This window comes from Triticum dicoccoides, chromosome 2A (genome assembly GCF_002162155.2).
Source record: "Triticum dicoccoides isolate Atlit2015 ecotype Zavitan chromosome 2A, WEW_v2.0, whole genome shotgun sequence".
Classification (NCBI taxonomy): domain Eukaryota; kingdom Viridiplantae; phylum Streptophyta; class Magnoliopsida; order Poales; family Poaceae; genus Triticum; species Triticum dicoccoides.
The window spans coordinates 336624829-336650574 of NC_041382.1; positions in this window are offsets into that span (position 1 = coordinate 336624829).

The following is a 25746-nucleotide window of genomic DNA, read 5'->3' on the forward strand; positions in this document are numbered from 1 at the left end:
AAAGAACAATCCATTTGATTCAGCTTCCAATACTCTAGTTTGACAAAAAATATTGGTCTTGAAATACTCATCTGATTTTCAGCCGGCTTGAAGATGTAGATGTTGCCGATTTATGATTGCCAAAATTGTCGGGTTATAAACAGATGATGCCTGGTCATGATTGTTGCAGATGCCGGGTCAACCTTATGGTGACTTGGCGCTTGCTTTTGTAAATGTAGCTTTCCAATCATTGAGGAAATAAAATTTGCAAATTCCTCCACTAAAAATATGATACCTGGTTTGCTCAAAATTGAGAACCTGAAGAAGTTTCACCCTTATATTCTATCACCTGTACCCCCAAGTCTCAAGAGGGGAACGTAGTGATAGTTTTAAGACTTGCTTCACTATAAATATTGCAACTTTGGAGAAATACAATTTGTTCATGTAGATCGCCAATGATAAACTGACCATTTTGTACTTCCCATGTGTAGCCCCCAAGTGCCAGGTCATTATGTAATAATGAGCAAGGACTTTGTATGTAGTTCATTGAAAATAATAGCATATGATGTAGCTCCCAAGTTTCGGGTTACCTTTGACAGCAGCAATTAGTAGCCCCCAAGGGCCAGCTCATTACGATGTGATGAGTCGGGTCTTCAATAAGGCGAGTTAAAAATGACCTTGCATTAGCCCCCAAGTGTCATGGTGCATGCTTTCAGCGACATGTGACTTCCATATTTGATATAATCATGATTTGAATAATGTAGCCCCCAAGTGCCGGGTCGTCTGCCTGCAGTGACTCAAGACTATTCCTTCCATTTTAAAATAAAACCATATCCATTGTCCAGATGATGTTGCTGAAAGCCTTTGCATATTCAATATTGAACCATGCTCTTTGCTGTGAACTGGTATTCTTGGATAAATCAATAATAGCCATTGCTCTAAAGCGTCTTTGAAAACCTCAATCATAATATTGGTTATTGATAACCATGATAAAAATCCAGCCATGTTGGCTATTAAATATTTGAATAATACAATCCGGTATGAAAACCTCCATCATTCAATACTATAATAAAAATCCAGCCAAATTTGGATATTAAATATTTGAATCCGTTGACAAGTAAATCCGGAGTTAAATACCCGGCGGCTCTTGGCCGATGGCGACTTAATGCACATCCCTTGTAATCCAGGATTTTTGTAACCCGATGGCTTATAGCCTTTGTAAAAAGCAAGAACTGATAATCCTTTTGAAACACCAACTTTAACCTTTGATGATGGGCTTGCATTTAATCATTTGTGTAAACCATAGCTCTGCATATCCTGCACAAAATTTAAACAACATATGCCCTGGCGACTTAACGTCAAAAGCCAGGGCGAGTAACAACCCAAACATAATATAGTCTTATGCAATTTATAGAAAATACTAGAATTAAGGCCATCGAAGCCAAACTGTACTGGTGACTTAAAGTCAAAAGCCAGGGCGGGTTATCAAACCTCGCATGTTCTTATAACAATTAAAAACATACATGTAAAATTGGCTCATACTGCCGGCTTACATCGCCATATCCAGCGAGGGTGACAACCCAAAGATTTATAGGCGCTTGATTCCAAAGTATACTGGCGACTTATCATCAAAAGCCAGGGCGGGTAATCAAACCCCAAATATTCATACAATTATTGGAAGACATACCTGTAGACTGATACCATGGTGATACCTTGATAGTTATAATCTGGAGTGGGTATTGACCCATAGGCATGAAATATCATGATTTTGATTACTCAATGCAAAATATCCCGGCGGCTTACAATCCGCTATCAGGGCGGGTTACCAACCCAATACGCTCAATTATGAGTCATATAATCAAGGCTACATGGCCTGAATTGCACCAAATATACTTGAGCAAAAGAAATCGTTGATGGACACAAAGCCAAAGTGTCCAGAAGAAAATAATTTCATAAAAAGTCAAGTGCTTTTATAGGCCGCACAACCTTAAAATTCAAGTGCTTTCATGGGCCGCATAGGCGCTAAGATTCAAGTGCTTTCATAGGCCGCACAGCCTTAGAGTTGTCCTCGCTTACTATAAGCCGACCCTCACATGACAAACCATCATTTTAACCTATACAATGGTCTTAGTTTAAATATTGACTATTAAGAGTACGACGAGTCATTCAGGATTACCTGGTGGAGTAGCATCGTGCAGACAGGCAGCTCAAAACTCAGTTATGGCAAGGAAGCTGGTCAAGTGGGTATGAAAGCTATACTCATTTAGTAGGAAGCCCCCAAGTGTCCTCTGGCATGTAAGCCGATCAAGAGGGTAAGCATAGCTATGCTCATTGAGCAGGAAGCCCCCAAGTGACCTATAATATGGCATGTAAGCCGATCAAGAGGGTAAGCATTGCTATGCTCATTGAGCAGGAAGTCCCCAAGTGACCTATAATATGGAATGTAAGCCGATCAAGAGGGTAAGCATAGCTATGCTCATTGAGCAGGAAGTCTCCAAGTGACCAATAATATGGCATGCAAGCCGATCAAGAGGGTAAGCATAGCTATGCTCATTGAGAAGGAAGCCCCCAAGCGACCCATACTATGTAAGCCAATAAGGCAGGATACCCATGTTTAAACTGCGCATCCTGTCAACAAGTTCTCTTTGGCAACCTTCAATTTTTTCTGAGAACTCGAACTTGCGAGAGATGGATTCTTCTTGAACCGGATGTTAAGCTGGATATTAAGAGCTCAAGACTTTGTGAGAGACAGATTTCCCTTGAGCCGGATATTGACCCGGAATCTCTTCTTATAACCCGGAAACTTTCTTTTGAGCTAGAACTTTCTGATTGCTCACCACTTTTTAAGCCGGAAATTTTCTAACGGTCTTTAAATTTGCACTAGTGTGGCAGTAATTCCCGAGACCGGGTTATTTTTACTCTAATGACCCGGGGTTCTTGAATTTGCTGAAACTGGCAAAACTTGTTAAGTCATGTCTGTGTAGCCCCCGAGTCTTAAGAGAACTCAAGGAGTTGGCTTGAGATTCTTCATTTTTGGCCATAGCATAAGATGCATATCCTTGGCGCTGATAACCCGATGTAAATCCACAGAAGGTTGAGGTCAACTGCGGCAGGTTATAAATGATCCCGTATGAGCTGTGTCAGTAACTCGGCTAATGGTTCATCCCAGCTGACTATTGAAGTTAACCAAACTGCAGTGGCGGCAACTTGTGCGCCTGCCCATCGAACCATCTGGTGCAGACAGAGGCTGATAATATATTATGACTTTCTTTAGAGTTGTTGGAATAGACCGGGCAGCAGGAGCGGTGACTTGCGTGCACTCATTAAGCTGTTTGTGTGAGCAGTCATGGCTCTGATTTGTTGATGTATATGCAGGAGTCGACCGTGTCATTAGAAGACGGCACGGACGCAGGCGAGTCAACTGCATGCATGGGCATATGAGTCAGCCATGGCGTTGTAAGCCGATGCAGATGGGCGAGTCAATTGCAGGCGTGTCAAACCACGTGGACGGGCGAGTGAATCACAGGCACAGTAAGCCGCGCGGACGGGCACGTCAAACGCAGGCGCCGTATATATCCATGACACAACCATTACTCTTGCCGTGAACAATTGTCCTGCGTCAAAAAATTAAGCAAGCCAGAGTACTTGTTCTTTAAAGAATAAAAACATAGCAATAAAAATTGACTGGACAGAATTCACCTGATTTGTTTGGACGATAGATGATCCGTTCCATGAACCACTTCCATTACTTGCAATGTCAATTTTAACCACTCTCTCCTGCCCTTGCAAAAGGGCGTCAACCACAACAAGTGAAAACATGGTGGCTCAGAACGAGGCCGATTGGGGCAGCTCAGCACGAGGTCATAGTGACGATAGCGGATGCAGCGGCTTGAAGCACGATCGTAGCAGAGCCTGGAACCGGGCGGCTCATGTCGGTGTACAAAAGTAGGGGTCCCTTTTTGTACCCCTTTACCTGTGTGCGGGCAGTCGCAGCCCCACGCCCGTGGCCACACTTGGCGGGGCAGAAGAAGCCAAGGTTACCAGAGCCATGCTCAAGAACAGGAGCATGAAGAACTGAGGGGCGAGGTGAAACTCCCCCGGCAAGGTCCTTGCCGGGCGCGACCTTCACGGCCCCGGCAAGAACCTTACCGGGGCAACTTGCCCAACGCCAGCAGGGCTGCCACCCTTGGGCCTAAGAGTTCTGACGCCCTCAACCACATTGGAACCAAAGCTCAGGAGGCGCCTCCGTGGTGGCATGAAGATCTCTGTGAAGACCAAGAACATACAAGACTGGATGAGAATCAGAAGATGAAGATCCTCGGCAAGATCCTTGCCGAGGATACCCACGAGACCCCCCCGGCAAGACCCTTGCCGGGGATGCCCACGACGCCGCGGCAAGACCCTCGCCGTGGCCCCGGCAAGACCCTTGCCAAAGACATCCGCAGGGCCGCAGCCAGCCCCACACCTTCCAAGACTCCACCGCCGTTCCCACACAGCTGTCAGTTCGGATGCGCGTCGAAGCCAGGCAAGGCGGTGACAGCTGGGACGAGCTTCCTTGCCGTCCCCGATAAAGAAAGAAGGGCACATTGGCAGCACATTAAATGCATTTGTCCTATGGTGCCAGGAGATAGACTCGACTACTGTACAACTTTACACCTGTTGTGTGCCACTGTGGCAGCCCCTTTTGACTATAAAAGGAGGCCCGTAGCATACTGAGAGAGAATTCAGACTTTTTGGACCCTACATGCTTTGTAGCTAGGCCAAGAACACCAGATAAACATAAACTAGCAGGAGTAGGGTATTACACATCACTTGCGGGCCGAACCTGGATAATCCCCCGTGTTGATCCCTCAAACCCGCTCTTTCCACAGCCCCACGCCCGCCAACCCTAGCAAAAGGGATTCTTAATAATCCTGTAGGTGTTGTTTCCCCTGACATCTTTGGCGCGCCAGGTAGGGGGCGCAAGCTGTGAAAATCCGGTTTGAAGGTTAGCACACCGACTTCATCATCACCATGCTCCCCAAGAGAAAGGGTACCACAGCGATCAGCTCGTCCGGGGCCGGCCCGTTTGCGCCAGCGCGAGCAGGCGGCTGGGTGGCCATGGATGGAGCCGGAGACGTGGCCCGCGAGCATCCACGACATTCTAGCGATCGGAGCCAGGCGAGCGGCATCATCTGAATCCGAGACGATGAGCCACACGCCGCTGGGTCCGGGGGCAGGGCCGTGCTACCCACGGGCAGCGCGGCAGCCTCTACGGCACCCCAGCTAGCACCCATGCCACGCCTTTCCTAGGTCGCGCGCGATGAGAAACACCGCGATGCCGGAGCCCCCGGGCACCACCGTGGAAAGAGCCCTGTGCGCCACTCGCAGGACGAACCAGGCCGGCGTGCATTCTCGGACGCCGGTGCAGGCAGTGTGCGACCGCGAGACCGTGACAGAGCCCCTTCTAACCCGGTTAGAAGTCGGAGTGAGTCACGGTCTATGCAGCTCTCGCCACCGCCTACGCCGGCAGAAGCGCTGGCGCGTGTGCAGCTGCTCCTCGACTTCCCCCTGCTATGGAGAAGCTCGACGAGTGGAGGGCCACCATCCGAAGCCTTGTCAGCTTTGCCGGCAAAGATGAGCCACTCCCAATGGGGCCCTCGCGCCAGCATCCTGCCGAGCCAGTGCATGCCGGCGGTGGGGGGACCAAAGACGCTGCAACCACGATGCACTCTCCCCCTCCCCCTCGTGACCGCGACAGCAGCCACCGGACCGTTGGGCCAACGTCAGGGACAACGTTTCCACCGCGTCGTCCGACCCGCTAACCCGTTGCGACCAACATCAAGTCCTTCAGGAACGGGCCCAGGAAGATGCTCGAACTACCATCGAACGACGATGGGAGATGCGCCATTAGTCAGATCGGCGCGCGGGGCCTACTATGGACCACCCAGCGCCGGGGTGCCCCTTGGACCTGCCTTACGAGGCGGGTTGTCCAGCCTTTACCCGAGAGCTGCGGTAGTTCCAGTGGCCCTCCCACCACACGTTCAAGCCCGATGTTGGCGAGAAGTACAACGACAAGACCCATCCATCAGAGTTCCTCAGCATCTACACCATCACAATGCAAGCTACTGGAGCTCGCAACGACAAGGTGCTTGGCAATTACTTCCCGTTGGCACTCAAACCCAACGTCATGTCGTGGTTGATGCACTTGCCAGTGGATTCCATTTCTTCTTGGCCGGATTTGTGTCATGAGTTTATTGGTGCCTTCACTGGAGGCCACCAAGCTCATGGCCAGGCAAGCGATTTGCATATCACCCCCTAGAAAGAAGGTAAAAACTTGCGCAAGTACATACAGAGGTTCAGCCAGGTGCAGTACAACATCCCAAATGTTCATCCCGCCGCTGTCATCAGCGCATTCCATCAGAATGTGCGCAACCGGAAAATGTGTGAAGAGTTGGCGATGAACAAGGTAAAGGATGTGGCCGAACTTTATGTTCTGGCCGATAGATGTGCTTGAGCTAAAGAGGGGAGGAAGTACCCCGACGAAGACGTCGATGGGGAAACCGACTCCACAGACGAAGACACCGCCGCCCCGACAAAGAAGGGCCGGCGCCGCAATAGGAAACGTAAGGGCAAGATTGTGCTTGCCGTTGAGGGATCCGGCGAGCCCGACGCCGCCAAAAAGGCCAAGGCTGACGACCCCGGCGAGGTGATCAAAGTGCTGGTTGACAGTGGGGCCGGTTTGGCACCGAGGATCACCCTGGTCGCACAACTGCGGTCGGGTGTTTGCCGTTGTTGGTTTCACCAACAATACGCAACCTCAAGGTGATCAAAGTGCTGGTTGACGGTGGGGCCAGTTTGAATTTGATCTCGCCCGCTGTGATCAAGAAGCTGCAGATTCCTGAAGGAGATCTCGCGGAGACGGGCACGTTCCAAGGGGTCAACCCGGGAAGGAGTCAGCCGAAAGGTAAAATCACGTTGCCCGTTGATACGTCTCCAACATATCTATAATTTTTGATTGTTCCATGCTATTATATTATCTGTTTTGGATGTTAATGGGCTTTATTTTACATTTTTATATTATTTTTGGGACTAACCTATTAACCCAAGGCCTAGTGCAAATTGCTGTTTTTTTTGCCTATTTTAGTGTTCTGCAGAAAAGGAATATCAAATGGAGTCCAAACGGAATGAAACCTTCGGGAGCGTGACTTTTGGAACAAACGTGATCCAGAGGACTTGGAGTGGAATTCAAGAAACGAACGAGGAGTCCACTAGGCAGGGGGGCGCACCTACCCCCAGGGCACACCCTCCCCCGTCGTGGGCCCCTCGTGGCTCAACCGACCTACTTCTTCCTCCTATATATGTTCACATACCCCAAAAACATCCAGGAGCACCATGAAGCCCTATTTCCACCGCCGCAACCTTCTGTACCCAAGAGATTCCATCTTGGGGCCTTTTTCGGAGCTCCTCCGGAGGGGGCATTGATCACGGAGGGCCTCTACATCAACTCATGGCCCCGCCGATGATGTGTGAGTAGTTTACTTCAGACCTTCGGGTCCATAGTTAGTAGCTAGATGGCTTCTTATCTCTCTTTGGATCTCAATACAAAGTTCTCCTCGATCTTCTTGGAGATCTATTCGATGTAACTCTTTTTGCGGTGTGTTTGTCGAGATCCGATGAATTGTGGGTTTATGATCAAGTCTATCTATGAACAATATTTGATTCTTCTCTGAAATCTTTTATGCATGATTGGTTATCTTTGCAAGTCTCTTAGAATTATTAGTTTGGTTTGGCCTATTAGATTGATCTTTCTTGCAATGGGAGCAGTGCTTAGCTTTGGGTTCAATCTTGCGGTGCTCGATCCCAGTGACAGAAAGGGAAACGACACGTATTGTATGGTTTCCATCAAGGATAAAAAGATGGGGTTTATATCATATTGCTTGAGTTTATCTCTCTACATCATGTCATCTTACCTAAGCCGTTACTCTATTCTTATGAACTTAATACTCTAGATGCATGCTGGATAGCGGTCGATGTGTGGAGTAATAGTAGTAGATGCAGGCAGGAGTCGGTCTACTTGTCGCGGACGTGATGCCTATATACATGATCATGCCTAGATATTCTCATAATCATTCACTTTTCTATCAATTGCTCGACAATAATTCGTTCACCCACCGTAATACTTATGCTATCTTGAGAGAAGCCACCATTGAAATCTATGGCCCCGAGTCTGTTTTCCATCATATAAGTTTCCAATCTATTTTACTTTGCAATCCTTACTTTCAATCTATATCATAAAGATACCAAAAATATTTATCTTATCATTATTATCTCTATCAGATCTCACTCTCGTAAGTGACCGTGAAGGTATTGACAACCCCTTTATTGCGTTGGTTGGGAGGTTCTTATTTGTTTGTGTAGGTACGAGGGACTTGCGTGTGGCCTCCTACTAGATTGATACCTTGGTTCTCAAAAACTAAGGGAAATACTTATGCTACTTTGCTGCATCACCCTTTCCTCTTCAAGGGAAAACCAACACAGTGCTCAAGAGGTAGCAAGAAGGATTTCTGGCGCTGTTGCCGGGGAGTCTACACACAAGTCAAGACATACCAAGTACCATCACAAAATCTTATCCCTCGCATTACATTATTTGCCATTTGCCTCTTGTTTTCCTCTCCCCCACTTCACCCTTGCCGTTTTATTCGCCCTCTTTTCCGTTCGCCTCTTTTTCCTTCCTGCCTTCTCTGTGCTCGTTCTTTTTTGCTATTTGTTGCCTTCATGTCTGAAACTAGGGAGGTTATCATTGATAAGGATAATAATATGAAAAACTTTGATGCTATTGATGATCCTCTTGAAAATTCCACTATTTTACATACTAAAAGGTTTTAGATTGGTAGCGGCAATATTATTGGGAAGGGAGTTATTCAAGATTTCTTTACTTGTGCCAGTGCTTTGCCCACCATGAGCGGATCTATCCTTCATAAAACTAGTAGTCTCGCGGATGCTATATCTTTGCTCATAGTTGAACTTGAAAGACAATTTTTACATATGCATCCTTCCATACAAAGGATTTTCCTAGAATTTTCTAATATTGAGCATTCTTCTGTTAAGCGAGCAGCAACCATCTTTTTAGCTCATGAGTTCAGATTTATAATAAAATAAGCCAATGAAATTTTTGCGCATTATAGGGTGGATGCTGGCCGTCCTCCCATAGAAGCAATCATTTTTTATCAAGAAGACATTATGCGTTTACGATCTCTAGATCATGTTGCTTTTAATGAAGACCTTAGAAAAAAGGTTCCTACTGATGTTCTTGTTAATAGGATCTCTGAACTTAATGATAATTTTGCTATCCAGGACAATGGGGTAGGTTTTTCCCTTGAACAAAAGCTCATGTCTTTTTGTCAAAAGAATGCTTATAATGATGAATTGGTTGTACAATATGAGGGGCCAAAGGAGGAACCAACACCTCCCGAGCTTGATCTTGGGGAATTTTGTCCCATTAAATTTTAGCCCTTTTGATTACTTTTGCTTGCCACAAAGAAATCTTGCTGCTGAACGTAGGGAGTATGAGATGAGTTTTCGCGATTTACCTTATCATTATCATGGTAATACCTAGATCTATCCTTGCTTTTATGCCTAGCTTGGGGCATTAAACGATAGCGCTTGTTGGGAGGCAACGCAATTTTATTTTTGTTTCTTTATTTTTGATTCTGTTTAGTAATAAATAATTCATCTAACCTCTGTTTAGATGTGGTTTTATGCTTTAATTAGTGTTTGTGCCAAGTTGAACCTTTGGGAAGACTTGGGGAAAGTCTTTGCGATCTTTCTGTAAAAGACAGAAACTTTAGCGCTCACGAGAATTGCTGCCATTTTTTACTGGAGAGTGATATTTAGTTAATTATTGTTGAAGATGATTAATAGATAATTTCCTCACGTCCAGAAATTTATTTTAGAATTTTTGGGGTTCCAGAAGTATTCGAAACCTACATATTAGTACAGACTATTCTGTTTTTGACAGATTCTGTTTTTCGTGTGTTGTTTGCTTATTTTGATGAATCTATGGCTAGTAATAGAGTTTATAAACCATAGAAAAGTTGGAATACAGTGTGTTTAACACCAATATAAATACAATACCTTGAAGTGGTGGTTTGTTTGCTTTTACTAATAGAGCTCACGAGATTTTCTTTTAAGTTTTGTATTGTGAAGTTTTCAAGTTTTCGGTAAAGATTTGATGGATTATGGAATAAGGAGTGGAAAGAGCCTAATCTTGGGTATTCCCAAGGCACCCCAAGGTAAAATCCGAGGAAAACCAAAATCCTAAGCTTGGGGATGCCCTAGAAGGCATCCCCTCTTTCATCTTCGTCCATCGGTAACATTACTTGGAGCTATATTTTTATTCGCCACATGATATGTGTTTTGCTTGGAGCGTCTTGTATGATTTGAGTCTTTGCTTTTTAGTTTACCACAATCATCCTTGCTGTACACACCTTTTGGAAGAGACACACATGAATTGGAATTTATTATAATACTCTATGTGCTTCATTTATATCTTTTGAGTTGGATAATTTTTGCTCTAGTGCTTCGCTTATATCTTTTAGAGCACGGCGGTGGTTTTATTTTATAGAAATAATTGATCTCTCATGCTTCACTTATATCATTTTGAGAGTCCTTTAGAACAGCATGGTAATTCACTTTGGTTATAAATTTTAAATGCTAAGAGAAGTTGGATGCTTGATAGATGGTTTTGAGATATAAAGGTGGTAATATTACAGGTGTGCTAGTTCAGTAATTGTGAAATTGATGAATACTTGTGTTGAAGTTGGCAAGTACCATAGCATGCACGTATGGTAAACTTTGTGTGACAAATTTGAAGCAAGGGGTGTTCTTTGATTGCTTTCCTTATGAGTGGCGGTCGGGGACGAGCGATGGTCTTTCCCTACCAATCTATCCGCCGAGGAGCATGCGCGTAGTGATTGGTTTTGATGACTTGTAGATTTTTTCAATAAGTATGTGAGTTATTTATGACTAATGTTGAGTCCATGGATTATGCGCACTCTCACCCTTCCATCATTGCTAGCCTCTTCGGTACCGTGCATTGCCCTTTCTCACCTTGAGAGTTGGTGCAAACTTCGCCAGTGCATCCAAACCCCGTGATATGATACGCTCTATCACACATAAGCCTCCTTATATCTTCCTCAAAACAACCACCATACGTACCTATTATGGCATTTCCATGGCCATTTCGAGATATATTGCCATGCAACTTTCCACCGTTCCATTTATTATGACACGCACATCATTGTCATATTGCTTTGCATGATCATTTAGTTGACATCGTATTTGTGGCAAATCCACCATGCTAAAAAAATTCATACATGTCACTCTTGATTCATCGAAATCCCGGTGCACCGCCGGAGGCATTCACATAGAGTCATATTTTGTTCTAAGCATCGAGTTGTAATTCTTGAGTTGTAAGTAAATAAAAGTGTGATGATCATCACTAGAGCATTGTCCCATGTGAGGAAAGGATGATGAAGACTATGATTCCCCCACAAGTTGGCATGAGACTTCGGACGAAAAAAAAGAGGCCATAAAAAGAGAAAAGAAGGCCCAAATAAAAAAATGAGAGAAAAAGAGAGAAGGGACAATGTTACTATCCTTTTTCCACACTTGTGCTTCAAAGTAGCACCATGATCTTCATGATAGATAGTCTCTTATTTTGTCACTTTCATATACTAGTGGGAATTTTTCACTATAAAACTTGGCTTGTATATTCCAATGATGGTCTTCCTCAAATGCCCTAGGTCTTCATGAGCAAGCAAGTTGGATGCACACCCACTTAGTTTCTTTGATGGGCTTTCATATATTTATAGCTCTAGTGCATCCGTTGCATGGCAATCCCTACTCCTTGCATTGACATTAATCGGTGGGTATCTCCATAGCCCATTGATTAGCCGCGTCAATGTGAGACTTTCTTCCTTTTTGTCTTCTCACACAACCTCAATCATCATATTCTATTCCACCCATAGTGCTATGTCCATGGCTCGCGCTCATATATTGTGTAAAAGTTGAAAGAGCTTGAAAAGGCTAAGTATGAAACAATTGCTTGGCTTGTCATCGGGTTTGTGCATGATGGGGGCATTTAGTGTGACGAAAATGAAGCATGGCCAAACTATATGATTTTGTAGGGACAAGTTTTATTTGGCTATGGTATTTTGATAAGACATAATTGCTTGATTTGCATACTTGGAGTATTACTATTTTTATGTCAACAATAAACTTTTATCTTGAATCTTTCAGATCTGAACATTCATGCCACAATAGAGAAAAATACATTGAAGAACATGCTAGTAAGCATTCCACATCAAAATTTTTGTTTTTATCATTTACCTACTCGAGGACGAGCAAGAATTAAGCTTGGGGATGCTTGATACGTGTCCAACGTATCTATAATTTTTGATTGTTCCATGCTATTATATTGTATGTTTTTGATGTTAATGGGCTTTATTTTACACTTTTATACTATTTTTGGGACTAACCTATTAACCCAAGTCCCAGTGCAAATTGCTGTTTTTTTGCCTATTTCAGTGTTTTGCAGAAAAGGAATATCAAACGGAGTCCAAACGGAATGAAACCTTCGGGAGCGTGATTTTTGGAACAAACGTGATCCAGAGGACTTGGAGTGGACGTCAAGAAACGGATGAGGAGTCCACGAGGCAGGGGGGGCACGCCTACCCCCCTGGGCGCGCCCTCCCCCCTCGTGGCTCAACCGACCTACTTCTTCCTCCTATATATGTTCACATACTCCGAAAACATCCAAGAGCACCACGAAACCCTATTTCCAACGCTGCAACCTTGTGTACCCCAGAGATCCCGTCACGAGGCCTATTCCGGAGCTCAGCCGTAGGGGGCATTGATCACGGAGGGCCTCTACATCAACTCCATGGCCCCTCCGATGATGTGTGAGTAGCTTACTTTTGACCTTCGGGTCCATAGTAGTAGCTAGATGGCTTCTTCTATCTCTTTGGATCTCAATACAAAGTTCCCCTCGATCTTCTTGGAAATCTATTTGATGTAACTCTTTTTGCGGTGTGTTTGTCGAGATCCGATGAATTGTGGGTTGATACGTCTCCAACGTATCTATAATTTTTGATTGCTCCATGCTATATTATCTTCTGTTTTGGACATTATTGGGCTTTATTATCCACTTTTATATTAGTTTTGGGACTAACATATTGACCTAGAGCCCAGTGGCAGTTCCTGTTTTTCCCCTTGTTTCAGTGTTTCGAAGAAAAGGAATATCAAATGGAGTCGAAACGGAATGAAACCTTCTAGAGAAGTTATATTTGGAAGGAAAGCTTGCCGATAGACTTGGAGTGCATGTCAGGAAAGAAACGAGGGAGCCACGAGGCAGGGGGGCGCGTCCACCCCCCAAGGGCGCGCCCTCCACCCTCATGGGCCCCTCATGGCTCCCCTAATGTATTTCTTCCGCCTATATATATACATATACCCTAAAACGATCGGGGAGCACAATAGATCGGGAGTTCCGCTGCCAGAAGCCTCCGTAGCCACCAAAAGCCAATCTAGACCCATTCCGGCACCCTGCCGGAGGGGGAATCCCTCTCCGTTGGTCATCTTCATCGTCCCGGTGCTCTCCATGACGAGGAGGGAGTAGTCCACCCTCGGGGCTGAGGGTATGTACCAGTAGCTATGTGTTTGATCTCTCTCTCTCTCTCTCTCGTGTTCTTGATTTGGCACGATCTTGATGTATCACGAGCTTTGCTATTATAGTTGGATCTTATGTTTCTCCTCCCCCTCTACTCTCTTGTAATGGATTGAGTTTCCCCTTTGAAGTTATCTTATCGGACTGAGTCTTTAAAGATTTGAGAACGCTTGATGTATGTCTTGCCATGCGTATCTGTGGTGACAATGGGATATCACGTGATTCACTTGATGTATGTTTTGGTGATCAACTTGCGGATTCCGCCCATGAACCTATGCACAGGGGTTGGCACACGTTTTCGTCATGATTCTCCGGTAGAAACTTTGGGGCGCTCTTTGAGGTTCTATGTGTTGGTTGAATAGATGAATCTAAGATTGTGTGATGCATATCGTATAATCATACCCACGGATACTTGAGGTGACATTGGAGTATCTAGGTGACATTAGGGTTTTGGTTGATTTGTGTCTTAAGGTGTTATTCTAGTACGAACTCTAGGGCTGTTTGTGACACTTATAGGAATATCCCAACGGATTGATTGGAAAGAATAACTTTGAGGTTGTTTCGTACCCTACATAATCTCTTCGTTTGTTCTCCGCTATTAGTGACTTTGGAGTGACTCTTTGTTGCATGTTGAGGGATAGTTATGTGATCCAATTATGCTATTATTGTTGAGATAACTTGCACTAGTGAAAGTATGAACGCTAGGCCTTGTTTCAACGCATTGCAATACCATTTGTGCACACTTTTATCATTAGTTACCTTGTTGTTTTTATATTTTCTGATTACAAATACCTTTATCTACCATCCATATTCCACTTGTATCATCATCTCTTCGCCGAACTAGTGCACCTATACAATTTACCATTGTATTGGGTGTGTTGGGGACACAAGAGACTTTTTGTTATTTGGTTGCAGGGTTGCTTGAGAGAGACCATCTTCATCCTACGCCTCCTATGGATTGATAAACCTTAGGTCATCCACTTGAGGGAAATTTTCTACTGTCCTACAAACCTCTGCACTTGGAGGCCCATCAACGTCTACAAGAAGAAGGTTGTGTTGTAGACATCAAGCTCTTTTCTGGCGCTGTTGCCGGGGAGGTGAGTGCTTGAAGGTATATCTTTAGATCTTGCAATCGAATATTTTTGTTTCTTGTTTATCACTAGTTTAGTTTATAAAAGAAAATTACAAAAAATGGAATTGAGTTTGCCTCATACACTTCATCTTTTTAATATCGTTCGTGAGTATGATGGAAAAGAAAATTGTGCCAAAGTGTTAGAAGAAGAATGCATTAAAATGTTTGGCACTAAATATTTGAATGATGAGCATGATTGCAATGTTGTTAGTATGAACTCCTTGAATATCCATAGTACTAATGATGATTGCACTAGTTATGATGAAAATGTCTCCTATAAACATGTCAATTTTTGTGGAGTGCACTGGGTTTGCAAGTACACACCAAATAGGGAAGATAGATATTGCAAGAGGCATAAGTACTTAGAAACTAAATTGTTGCAAGAAAGGCTAGATGATTGTGCTGAAAATTTAAATTTTTTTGGCCGTACTTGTGGACTTTGCAATGAACAGGGTCATTTAGCTATCCGATGCAAATTGTTTCATGATCTACTCGTGTCCAAAAATTGTGATGACTTGATTTCCCTTGCACATTATAATGAACTTAGCTTGCTTATGGGTTGCAAAGAAATGAAACATATAACCGGGCATCTTCCAGAATTTGCCCGTTATAAACTTCTTGGCTTTGATCTAGAGGAAATTTATATGTACTGTGCGGTGAATTTTATTGAAAATCCTTATATTGCCAACTACATAAAGAAAAGAAAACAAATAGAAGATGAAGAGAATACTAATGAAAGGGAAGAGACTTCCCAATACCCTCCTATTATTTCTTACGATGAATTATGTAACGAGGAAGAGCCTCCTATTCAACCAATCTCATTAATAAGGAGCTCCAAAAAGAGGATTGAACCCACACATGATGTGGTGAAGAAGAAGAAAAGAAAAAGGAAGAGAGGTAAAAAGATATCTCCCCAAATAATGCTGCTCCTATTACTATTGTTCCTCATGAAAATATAATTGTGGAAGATAATGATACTTCTTATGATCTTGAAAATCTTTTTGGCACTTGCTTGGAAGAATATGATAATTGCTATACTATTGGTGCTATCCATACTATTAATTATGAGAGTGATTATGCTTATGATATGAAAAGGCCCAAGCTTGGGGGTGCTATGTTTGATGAATATGATGTTTTTGAGAATATATTTGCTGCAATTAATGTTTGTCCCAAGCTTGGGGAAGCTATGATTAATGAAGATGATATTTTTAGTCTCCCAAGTTTTGATATGCAAATTTATAATGATGATAGCATGCCTCCTACTTATGATGATTATTGTGATGATACTTATGCTATAAAAAGTAGTGATTATATTTATAAAACTTGTCATGATTATGATTACCCTTTTCTTAACATTACTGTTTTAATGTGGAAACAATTTATAGTATTCGAGTCTCTTATGATACTCCCACTATTCCGAATGAGAAGAATTTTGCTTATGTGGAGAGTAATAAAAATTCTATGCTTGTAGATCATGAAAAGAATGCTTTATGTGATAGTTATATTATTGAATTCATTCATAATGCTACTGAAAATTATTATGATGGAGGAACATATGCTTGTAGGAATTGCAATAATATCAAGTTTCCTTTCTATGTGCTTAAAGTTTTGAAGTTATGCTTGTTTTGCCTTCCTATGCTAGTTGATTATTGTTCCCACAAGTTGTTTGCTCACAAAATCCCTATGCATAGGAAGTGGGTTAGACTTAAATGTGCTAGTAATATTATTCATTATGCCCTCTTTATGTTACAATTCTTATCTTTTATGTGAGCATCATTGAAATCATCATGCCTAGCTAGGGGCATCAAACGATAGCGCTTGTTGGGAGGCAACCCAACTTTATTTTTGTTCCTTGCTTTTTGATCCTGTTTAGTAATAAATAATTCATCTAGCCTCTGTTTAGATGTGGTTTTATGCTTTTAATTAGTGTTTGTGCCAAGTACAACCTTTGGGAAGACTTGGGGAAAGTCTTTGCGATCATGCTGTAAAAAACAGAAACTTTGGCGCTCACTAGAATTGCTGCCATTTTTTATTAGAGAGTGATATTTAGTTAATTCTTTTTGAAGATGATTAATAGACAAATTACTCAGGTCCACCAATTTATTTTATAATTTTATGATTTCCATAAGTATACGTTTGATACAGATTACTTCAGACTGTTTTGTTTATGACAAATTCTGTTTTCTATGTGTTGTTTGCTTATTTTGATGAATCTATGAGTAGTATCAGAGGGTATGCACCATAGAGAAGTTGTAATACATTAGATATTACACCAATATGAATTTATAATGAGTTCACAACAGTACCTAAGTGGTGATTTATTTTCTTATACTAACGGAGCTTATGAGTTTTCTGTTAAGTTTTGTGTTGTGAAGTTTTCAAGTTTTGGGTAAAGATTTGATGGACTATGGAATAAGGAGTGGCAAGAGCCTAAGCTTGGGGATTCCCAAGGAAACCCAATGTATTATTCAAGGACAACCAAGATCCTAAGCTTGGGGATGCCCCGGAAGGCATCCCCTCTTTCGTCTTCGTTCATCGGTAACTTTACTTGGAGCTATATTTTTATTCGCCACATGATATGTGTTTTGCTTGGAGCGTCATTTTATTTTATTTAGTTTTGCTTGCTGTTTGAATAAAATACCAAGATCTGAAATTCTTAAATGTTAGAGAGTCTTCACATAGTTGCATAATTATTCCAGTACTCATTGATCTTCACTTATATCTTTTGGAGTAGTTTGTCATTTGCTCTAGTGCTTCACTGATATCTTTTTAGAGCACGGTGGTGGTTTTATTTTATAGAAATAGATGAACTCTCATGCTTAACTTATATTATTTTGAGAGTCTTTAGAACAGCATGGTAATTTGCTTTTGTTATGAAATTAGTCCTAAGATGATGGGCATCCAAGAGGGATATAATAAAACTTTCATATAGAGTGCATTGAATACTATGAGAAGTTTGGTACTTGATAATTGTTTTGAGATATGGAGATGGTGATATTAGAGTCATGCTAGTTGAGTAGTTCCAAATTTGAGAGATACTTGTGTTAAAGTTTGTGATTCCCGTAGCATGCACGTATGGTGAACCGTTATGTGATGAAGTCGGAGCATGATGTATTTATTGATTGCCTTCCTTATGAGTGGCGGTCGGGGACGAGCGATGGTATTTTCCTACCAATCTGTCCCCCTAGGAGCATGCACATAGTACTTTGTTTCGATAACTAATAGATTTTTGCAATAAGTATGTGAGTTCTTTATGACTAATGTTGAGTCCATGGATTATACGCACTCTCATCCTTCCACCATTGCTAGCCTCTCTAGTACCGCGCAACTTTCGCCGGTACTATAAACCCACCATATACCTTCCTCAAAACAGCCACCATACCTACCTATTATGGCATTTCCATAGCCATTCCGAGATATATTGCCATGCAACTTTCCACTGTTCCATTATTATGACACGCTCCATCATTGTCATATTACTTTGCACGATCATGTAGTTGACATCGTATTTGTGGCAAAGCCACCGTTCATAATTCTTTCATACATGTCACTCATGAGTCATTGCACATCCTGGTACACAGCCGGAGGCACTCATATAGAGTCATATCTTGTTCTAAGTATCGAGTTGTAATTGTTGAGTTGTAAGTAAATAAAAGTGTGATGATCATCATTATTAGAGCATTGTCCCAGTGAGGAAAGGATGATGGAGACTATGATTCCCCCACAAGTCGGGATGAGGCTCCGGACGAAAATAAATAAATAAAAGAGGCCAAAGAAGCCCAAATAAATAAAAAAAGAGGCCATAAAAAAAGAGAAGGCCCAAATAACAAAAATAAAAAATAAAGAAAATGAGAGAAAAAGAGAGAAGGGACAATGCTACTATCCTTTTACCACACTTGTGCTTCAAAGTAGCACCATAATCTTCATAATAGAGAGTCTCCTATGTTGTCACTTTCATTTACTAGTGGAAATTTTACATTATAGAACTTGGCTTGTATATTCCAATGATGGGCTTCCTCAAAATGCCTTAGGTCTTCGTGATCAAGCAAGTTGAATGCACACCAACTAGTTTCTTTTGTTGAGCTTTCATACACTTATAGCTCTAGTGCATCCGTTGCATGGCAATCCCTACTCACTCACATTGATATCTATTGATGGGCATCTCCATAGCCCATTGATACGCCTAGTTGATGTGAGACTATCTTCCCCTTTTTTGTCTTCTCCACAACCACCATTCTATTCCACCTATAGTGTTATGTCCATGGCTCACGCTCATGTATTGAGTGAAGATTGAAAAAGTTTGAGAACATCAAAAGTATGAAACAATTGCTTGGCTTGTCATCGGGGTTGTGCATGATTTAAATACGTTGTGTGGTGAAGATGGAGCATAGCCAGACTATATGATTTTGTAGGGATAACTTTCTTTGGCCATGTTATTTTGAGAAGACATGATTGCTTTGTTAGTATGCTTGAAGTATTATTATTTTTATGTCAATATTAAAGTTTTGTCTTGAATCTTATGGATCTGAATATTCTTGCCACAATAAAGAAGATTACATCGATAAATATGTTAGGTAGCATTCCACATCAAAAATTCTGTTTTTATCATTTACCTACTCGAGGACGAGGAGGAATTAAGTGAAGGAAATATGCCCTAGAGGAAATAATAGTGTTATTATTATATTTCCTTATATCAAGATAAATGTTTATTATTCATGCTAGAATTGTATTATCCGGAAACATAATACTTGTGTGAATACATAGACAAACTAAAAGTCACTAGTATGCCTCTACTTGACTAGCTCGTTAATCAAAGATGGTTATGTTTCCTAACCATAGACATGTGTTGTTATTTGATTAACGGGATCACATCATTAGGAGAATGATATGATTGACATGACCCATTCCATTAGCTTAGCACCCGATCGTTTATTATGTTGCTATTGCTTTCTTCATGACTTATACATGTTCCTATAACTATGAGATTATGCAACTCCCGTTTGCCAGAGGATCACTTTGTGTGCTACCAAACGTCACAACGTAACTGGGTGATTATAAAGGTACTCTACAGGTGTCTCCAAAGGTACATGTTGGGTTGGCGTATTTCGAGATTAGGATTTGTCACTCCGATTGTCGGAGAGGTATCTCTGTGCCCTCTCATTAATGCACATCACATAAGCCTTGCAAGAATTGCAACTAATGAGTTAGTTGCGAGATGATGTATTACGAAACGAGTAAAGAGACTTGCTGGTAACGAGATTGAACTAGGTATTGAGATACCGACGATCGAATCTCGGACAAGTAACATACCGATGACAAAGGGAACAACGTATGTTGTTATGCGGTCTGACCGATAAAAGATCTTCGTAGAATATGTGGGAGCCAATATGAGCATCCAGGTTCCGCTATTGGTTATTGACCAGAGACGTGTCTCAGTCATGTCTACATTGTTCTCGAACCCGTAGGGTCCGCACGCTTAAGGTTTTGATGACAGTTATATTATGAGTTTATGAGTTTTGATGTACCGAAGTTAGTTCGGAGTCCCGGATATGATCACGGACATAACGAGGAGTCTCGAAATGGTCGAGACATAAAGATTGATATATTGGACGGCTATATTCAGACACCGGAAGTGTTCCGGGGAAGTTTCAGATAAAACCAGAGTACCAGGGGGTTACCAGAACCCCCCGGGGGGTTAATGGGGCTCATGGGCCTAAAGTGAAGAAGAGGAGAGGCTGCCAGGGCAGGCCGCGCGCCCCCTCTACCCCTAGTCCGAATTGGACAAGGAGGGAGGGGCGCCCCCCCCCCTTTCCTTCCTCTCCTCTCTCCCTTCCTTCCCCGTCTCCTACTTGGACAAGGAAAGGGGGGGAGTCCTACTCCCGGTAGGAGTAGGACTCCTCCTGCGCACCTCATACTAGGGCCGGCCGCACCCCCCCTTGGATCCTTTATATACGGAGGCAAGGGGCACCCCTAGACACACAAGTTGATCCACGTGATCATTTTCTTAGCCGTGTGCAGTGCCCCCTTCCACCATAATCCTCGATAATATTGTAGTGGTGCTTAGGCGAAGTCCTGCGACAGTTGAACATCAAGATCGTCACCACGCCGTCGTGCTGACGGAACTCTTCCCCAACACTTTGCTGGATCGGAGTCCGGGGATCGTCATCGAGCTGAACGTGTGCTGAAACTCGGAGGTGCCGTAGTTTCGGTGCTTGGATCGGTCGGATCATGAAGACGTACGACTACATCAACCGCGTTGTCTTAACGCTTCCGCTGTCGGTCTACAAGGGTACATAGACCACACTCTCCCCTCGTTGCTATGCATCACCATGATCTTGCATGTGCACAGGATTTTTTTTGAAATTACTACGTTCCCCAACAGTGGCATCCGAGCCTAGGTTTTATGTGTTGATGTTATATGCACGAGTAGAACACAAGTGAGTTGTGGGCGATATAAGTCATACTGCTTACCAGCATGTCATACTTTGGTTCGGCGGTATTGTTGGACGAAGCGGCCCGGACCGACATTACGCGTACGCTTACGTGAGACCGGTTCTCCCGACGTGCTTTGCACAAAGGTGGCTAGCGGGTGTCAGTTTCTCCAACTTTAGTTGAACCAAGTGTGGCTACGCCCGGTCCTTGCGAAGGTTAAAACAGCACCAACTTGACAAACTATCATTGTGGTTTTGATGCGTAGGTAAGATTGGTTCTTGCTTAAGCCCGTAGCAGCCACGTAAAACTTGCAACAACAAAGTAGAGGACGTCTAACTTGTTTTTGCAGGGCATGTTGTGATGTGATATGGTCAAGACATGATGCTAAATTTTATTGTATGAGATGATCATGTTTTGTAACCGAGTTATCGGCAACTGGCAGGAGCCATATGGTTGTCGTTTTATTGTATGCAATGCAACTGCGCTGTAATGCTTTACTTTATCACTAAGCGGTAGCGATAGTCGTGGAAGCATAAGATTGGCGAGACGACAACGATGCTACGATGGTGATCAATGTGTCGCGCCGGTGACGATGGTGATCATGACGATGCTTCGGAGATGGAGATCACAAGCACAAGATGATGATGACCATATCATATCACTTATATTGATTGCATGTGATGTTTATCTTTTATGCATCTTATCTTGCTTTGGTTGACGGTAGCATTATAAGATGATCTCTCACTAAATTTCAAGATAAAAGAGTTCTCCCTGAGTATGCACCATTGCCAAAGTTCGTCGTGCCCAGACACCACATGATGATCGGGTGTGATAAGCTCTACGTCCATCTACAACGGGTGCAAGCCAGTTTTGCACACGCAGAATACTCAGGTTAAACTTGACGAGCCTAGCATATGCAGATATGGCCTTGGAACATTGAGACCGAAAGGTCGAGCGTGAATCATATAGTAGATATGATCAACATAGCAATGTTCACCATTGAAAACTACTCCATTTCACGTGATGATCGGTTATGGTTTAGTTGATTTGGATCATGTGATCACTTAGAAGATTAGAGGGATGTCTTTCTAAGTGGGAGTTCTTAAGTAATATGATTAATTGAACTTAAATTTATCATGAACTTAGTACCTGATAGAATCTTGCTTGTTTATGTTTGATTGTAGATAGATGGCCCGTGTTGTTGTTCCGTTGAATTTTAATGCGTTCCTTGAGAAAGCAAAGTTGAAAGACGATGGTAGCAATTACACGGACTGGGTCCGTAACTTGAGGATTATCCTCATTGCTGCACAGAAGAATTACGTCCTGGAAGCACCGCTGGGTGCCAGGCCTGCTGATGGAGCAACACCAGATGTTATGAATGTCTGGCAGAGCAAAGCTGATGACTACTCGATAGTTCAGTGTGCCATGCTTTACGGCTTAGAATCGGGACTTCAATGATGTTTTGAACGTCATGGAGCATATGAGATGTGTCAGGACCCCGACTCAATGCCACATCGATCTAGCATGTAACACCTCATATCACTTTGCGGCCTCACGCACGGTATTCCCACGGGTGTCGCCTTACCTTTGCCCGGGACCGTTTGCGCCTTTTGGCACATGTATATGATAGTGTCGCTAGCATCCATATGATAAGGAGTCCGGGCTGACATGGCTAGTCATAAACCCAAAGTGGCACAAACTTACAGGGACAGGCATCCATGACCCAGCATCGAACGTGTCGGTCATCAGCGAGTGAATCCAGGCTGTAGCACTGGGCTAGCAGGACTCCGGTGAACCGGGCTGTAGCGGGCTAACAGGACTCCGGTTTTCATCGCGTGACATTTCCCCGAAGGGACAGACACAGGAACGAAGAAGGACACATGCCGGCCAGCCTAAGTGTTCCGGAGCAGTAGCAAGCTACCATGGCTCGGTGGAAACACTAGGAGACATTTCCCGGTAAGAGAGGCTACTAAAGATAAACAACTAGATAGTCAGATCCCACACATACCAAGCATTTCAATAACATACACACAATATGCTCGATATGTGCAAATACAACATGGCATCACAACATGACTCTACAACTCAAGTATTTTATTCAATAGGCTCCGAAGAGCGAGATAATACAAACATGGGTCTCATGACCCAACACTCAGAGCATACAAGTCAAAGCACAAGCGGAAGCTTAACATGTCTGAGTACAGACAACTATAAATGAAAAAGGCTGAAAAGCCTGACTATCTACCAGATCCTGCCGAGGGCACAAGATCGTAGCTGAGGTAACAAGCTAAACATTGAAGTCCACGCGGAACTACTAGCGAGACCGAAGTCTCTCTGCAAAAACATAAAATAGGCAAACGTGAGTACAAATGTACCCAGCAAGACTTACATCAGAACTAACTACATATGCATCATTATCAACAAAGGGGGTGGTGGAGTTTAACTGCAGCAAGCCAGCTTTGACTCGGTGGCTAACCTGAACTACGACTGCAATGTAACTCTTTGAGGTGGCGCACACGAGTCCACATATTCACCATATCAATACACCACTATGGATCCGCTCCCGTCTCCCTACGAGAACGCCATCCATAGCGCTCACGCTTATCTTGCGTATTTTAGAGTATCCACTTTCACTTGTCTATGAACTATGCAAGGGGTCCAAGTTTCCATATCCGAGGAATCCGGCTATTCGAATAGATAATGATAACCCTGCAGGGGTGTACTTCTTCACACACGCTCCCGCCACTTATCGCCCTGTACACGTCATGTACCTCGGCAACCTTCAAGCGGAAGCCGGGCGAGGGAGTCGGCCACGACCTGACTAACCATACAAGTCTCTCGTCCAGGTTTATCGCCTATTCGGGTTCCATCCGCAAGGAGATCCGGCCGGGGTGTCGCTCACGGCCCCAAACGATGTGAGCAGGGTTCCCAAGCCCACCATCCGGGTGCCACTTGGTACACCGGGCCACTGTGCCTAGTCTGTCCCAAGCCCACCTGTACCGGGTGCCACTTGGTAGACTACTAACACTACCTACAAACACCAGAAACTAGTTGCAACTCCTGGACAGAGATCATGTTGATTAATAAGTCGAGAGGGGTCGAGTTACCGGAACCCAATGTGTGGTAGTAACTGTTCATGGATCACAAACACAGAACTCAGTTCCTGAGGACGGCTGCAATGAGACAACCCACCATGTACTCCTACATGGCCTCTCACCGCTACCTTTACCAAATCGTGTTCACACACTTAGCTCACACACAGTAGGACATGTTCACACGCCTCTGATTCATCCCCGATGAATCAGACCTGACTCAACTCTAAGCAGTAGCAGGCATGACAAACAAGCATGAATGAGTAGGCACATCAGGGCTCAAACAACTCCTACTCATGCTAGTGGGTTTCATCTATTTACTGTGGCAATGACAGGTCATGCAAATGATAAAGGGGTTCAGCTACTGCAGCAAGTAACAGATGAATCGGTGTTGTCCTAATGCATTAAAAGAGAGCAGGGCGAGAGAGTAGGATTGTATCGGAATGAACAAGGGGTTTTGCTTGCCTGGCACTTCTGAAGATAACATTGAGTCTTCATCAGTGTCAACGATCACATCATTGGTACAGCGTCTATCGAGGGGGAACAACACCGGCAAACACAGAAGAAACACGATCAATGCAATGCACAATATGATGCATGCTATGACATGTCAATATGAGTGTGTTTTGGGCTAATGCAACTAGCAACAGGTTAAATGAAGTTGGTTTGAATCCAAGATTCAAATTCTAACTCCACATGTGGTTATTTAAATGCCATTTAATTGAGTTGTCCTAAACAGCAGCTATAAGTTGTTCTAACATGCATGAAAATGGTACAGATGGATAGATTGGATTTTTCTGATCATTTTTCATATATAATTTATCTCATTTGGAGTTACGGTTGATTTTCTATGAATTTTGGAAGTTTATACAATTTTCTGGAATTTTCTGAATAAAAATAAATCTAGAAAACATTACTGTGTCAGCATGATGTATTAGTGACGTAAGAAAGTCAACGGGGCTGGTCCAGGTCAAGTCTGGCCAGTGGGGTCCACACGTCAGTGTCTCAGACAAGTTTGTGTCGCTGACATGTGGGCCCAGTCAACGGCCACATCAGCGCGGTCAAAGCTGACGCGTGGGGCCACTGCAATTAGATTAAACTAAACAGGAGTTAAGCTGTGATTAATTAGGGGCATGGGGCCCATGAGTCAGTGGCCTAGGGGGTTGGTTAGTGTGGGGGGGTTAGCCGCTAACGACGGCCACGTCGGATTCGCCGGCGGTTGGACGACGGCGACGACCCAGAGCGGCAGTGGCTCGCCGGAGTTGCGCCAGAGACGACGGATCGACGCGCCAAGGGCACCAGGAGGTAGCCCGTGGCCGCGCGCATCCAGGGGAACCAACGGAAGGGTGCAGGGTGGACGGAGTTCGCCGGAAGCGAGGTTGTGGCGGCGGCCGGAGTTCGGGCGC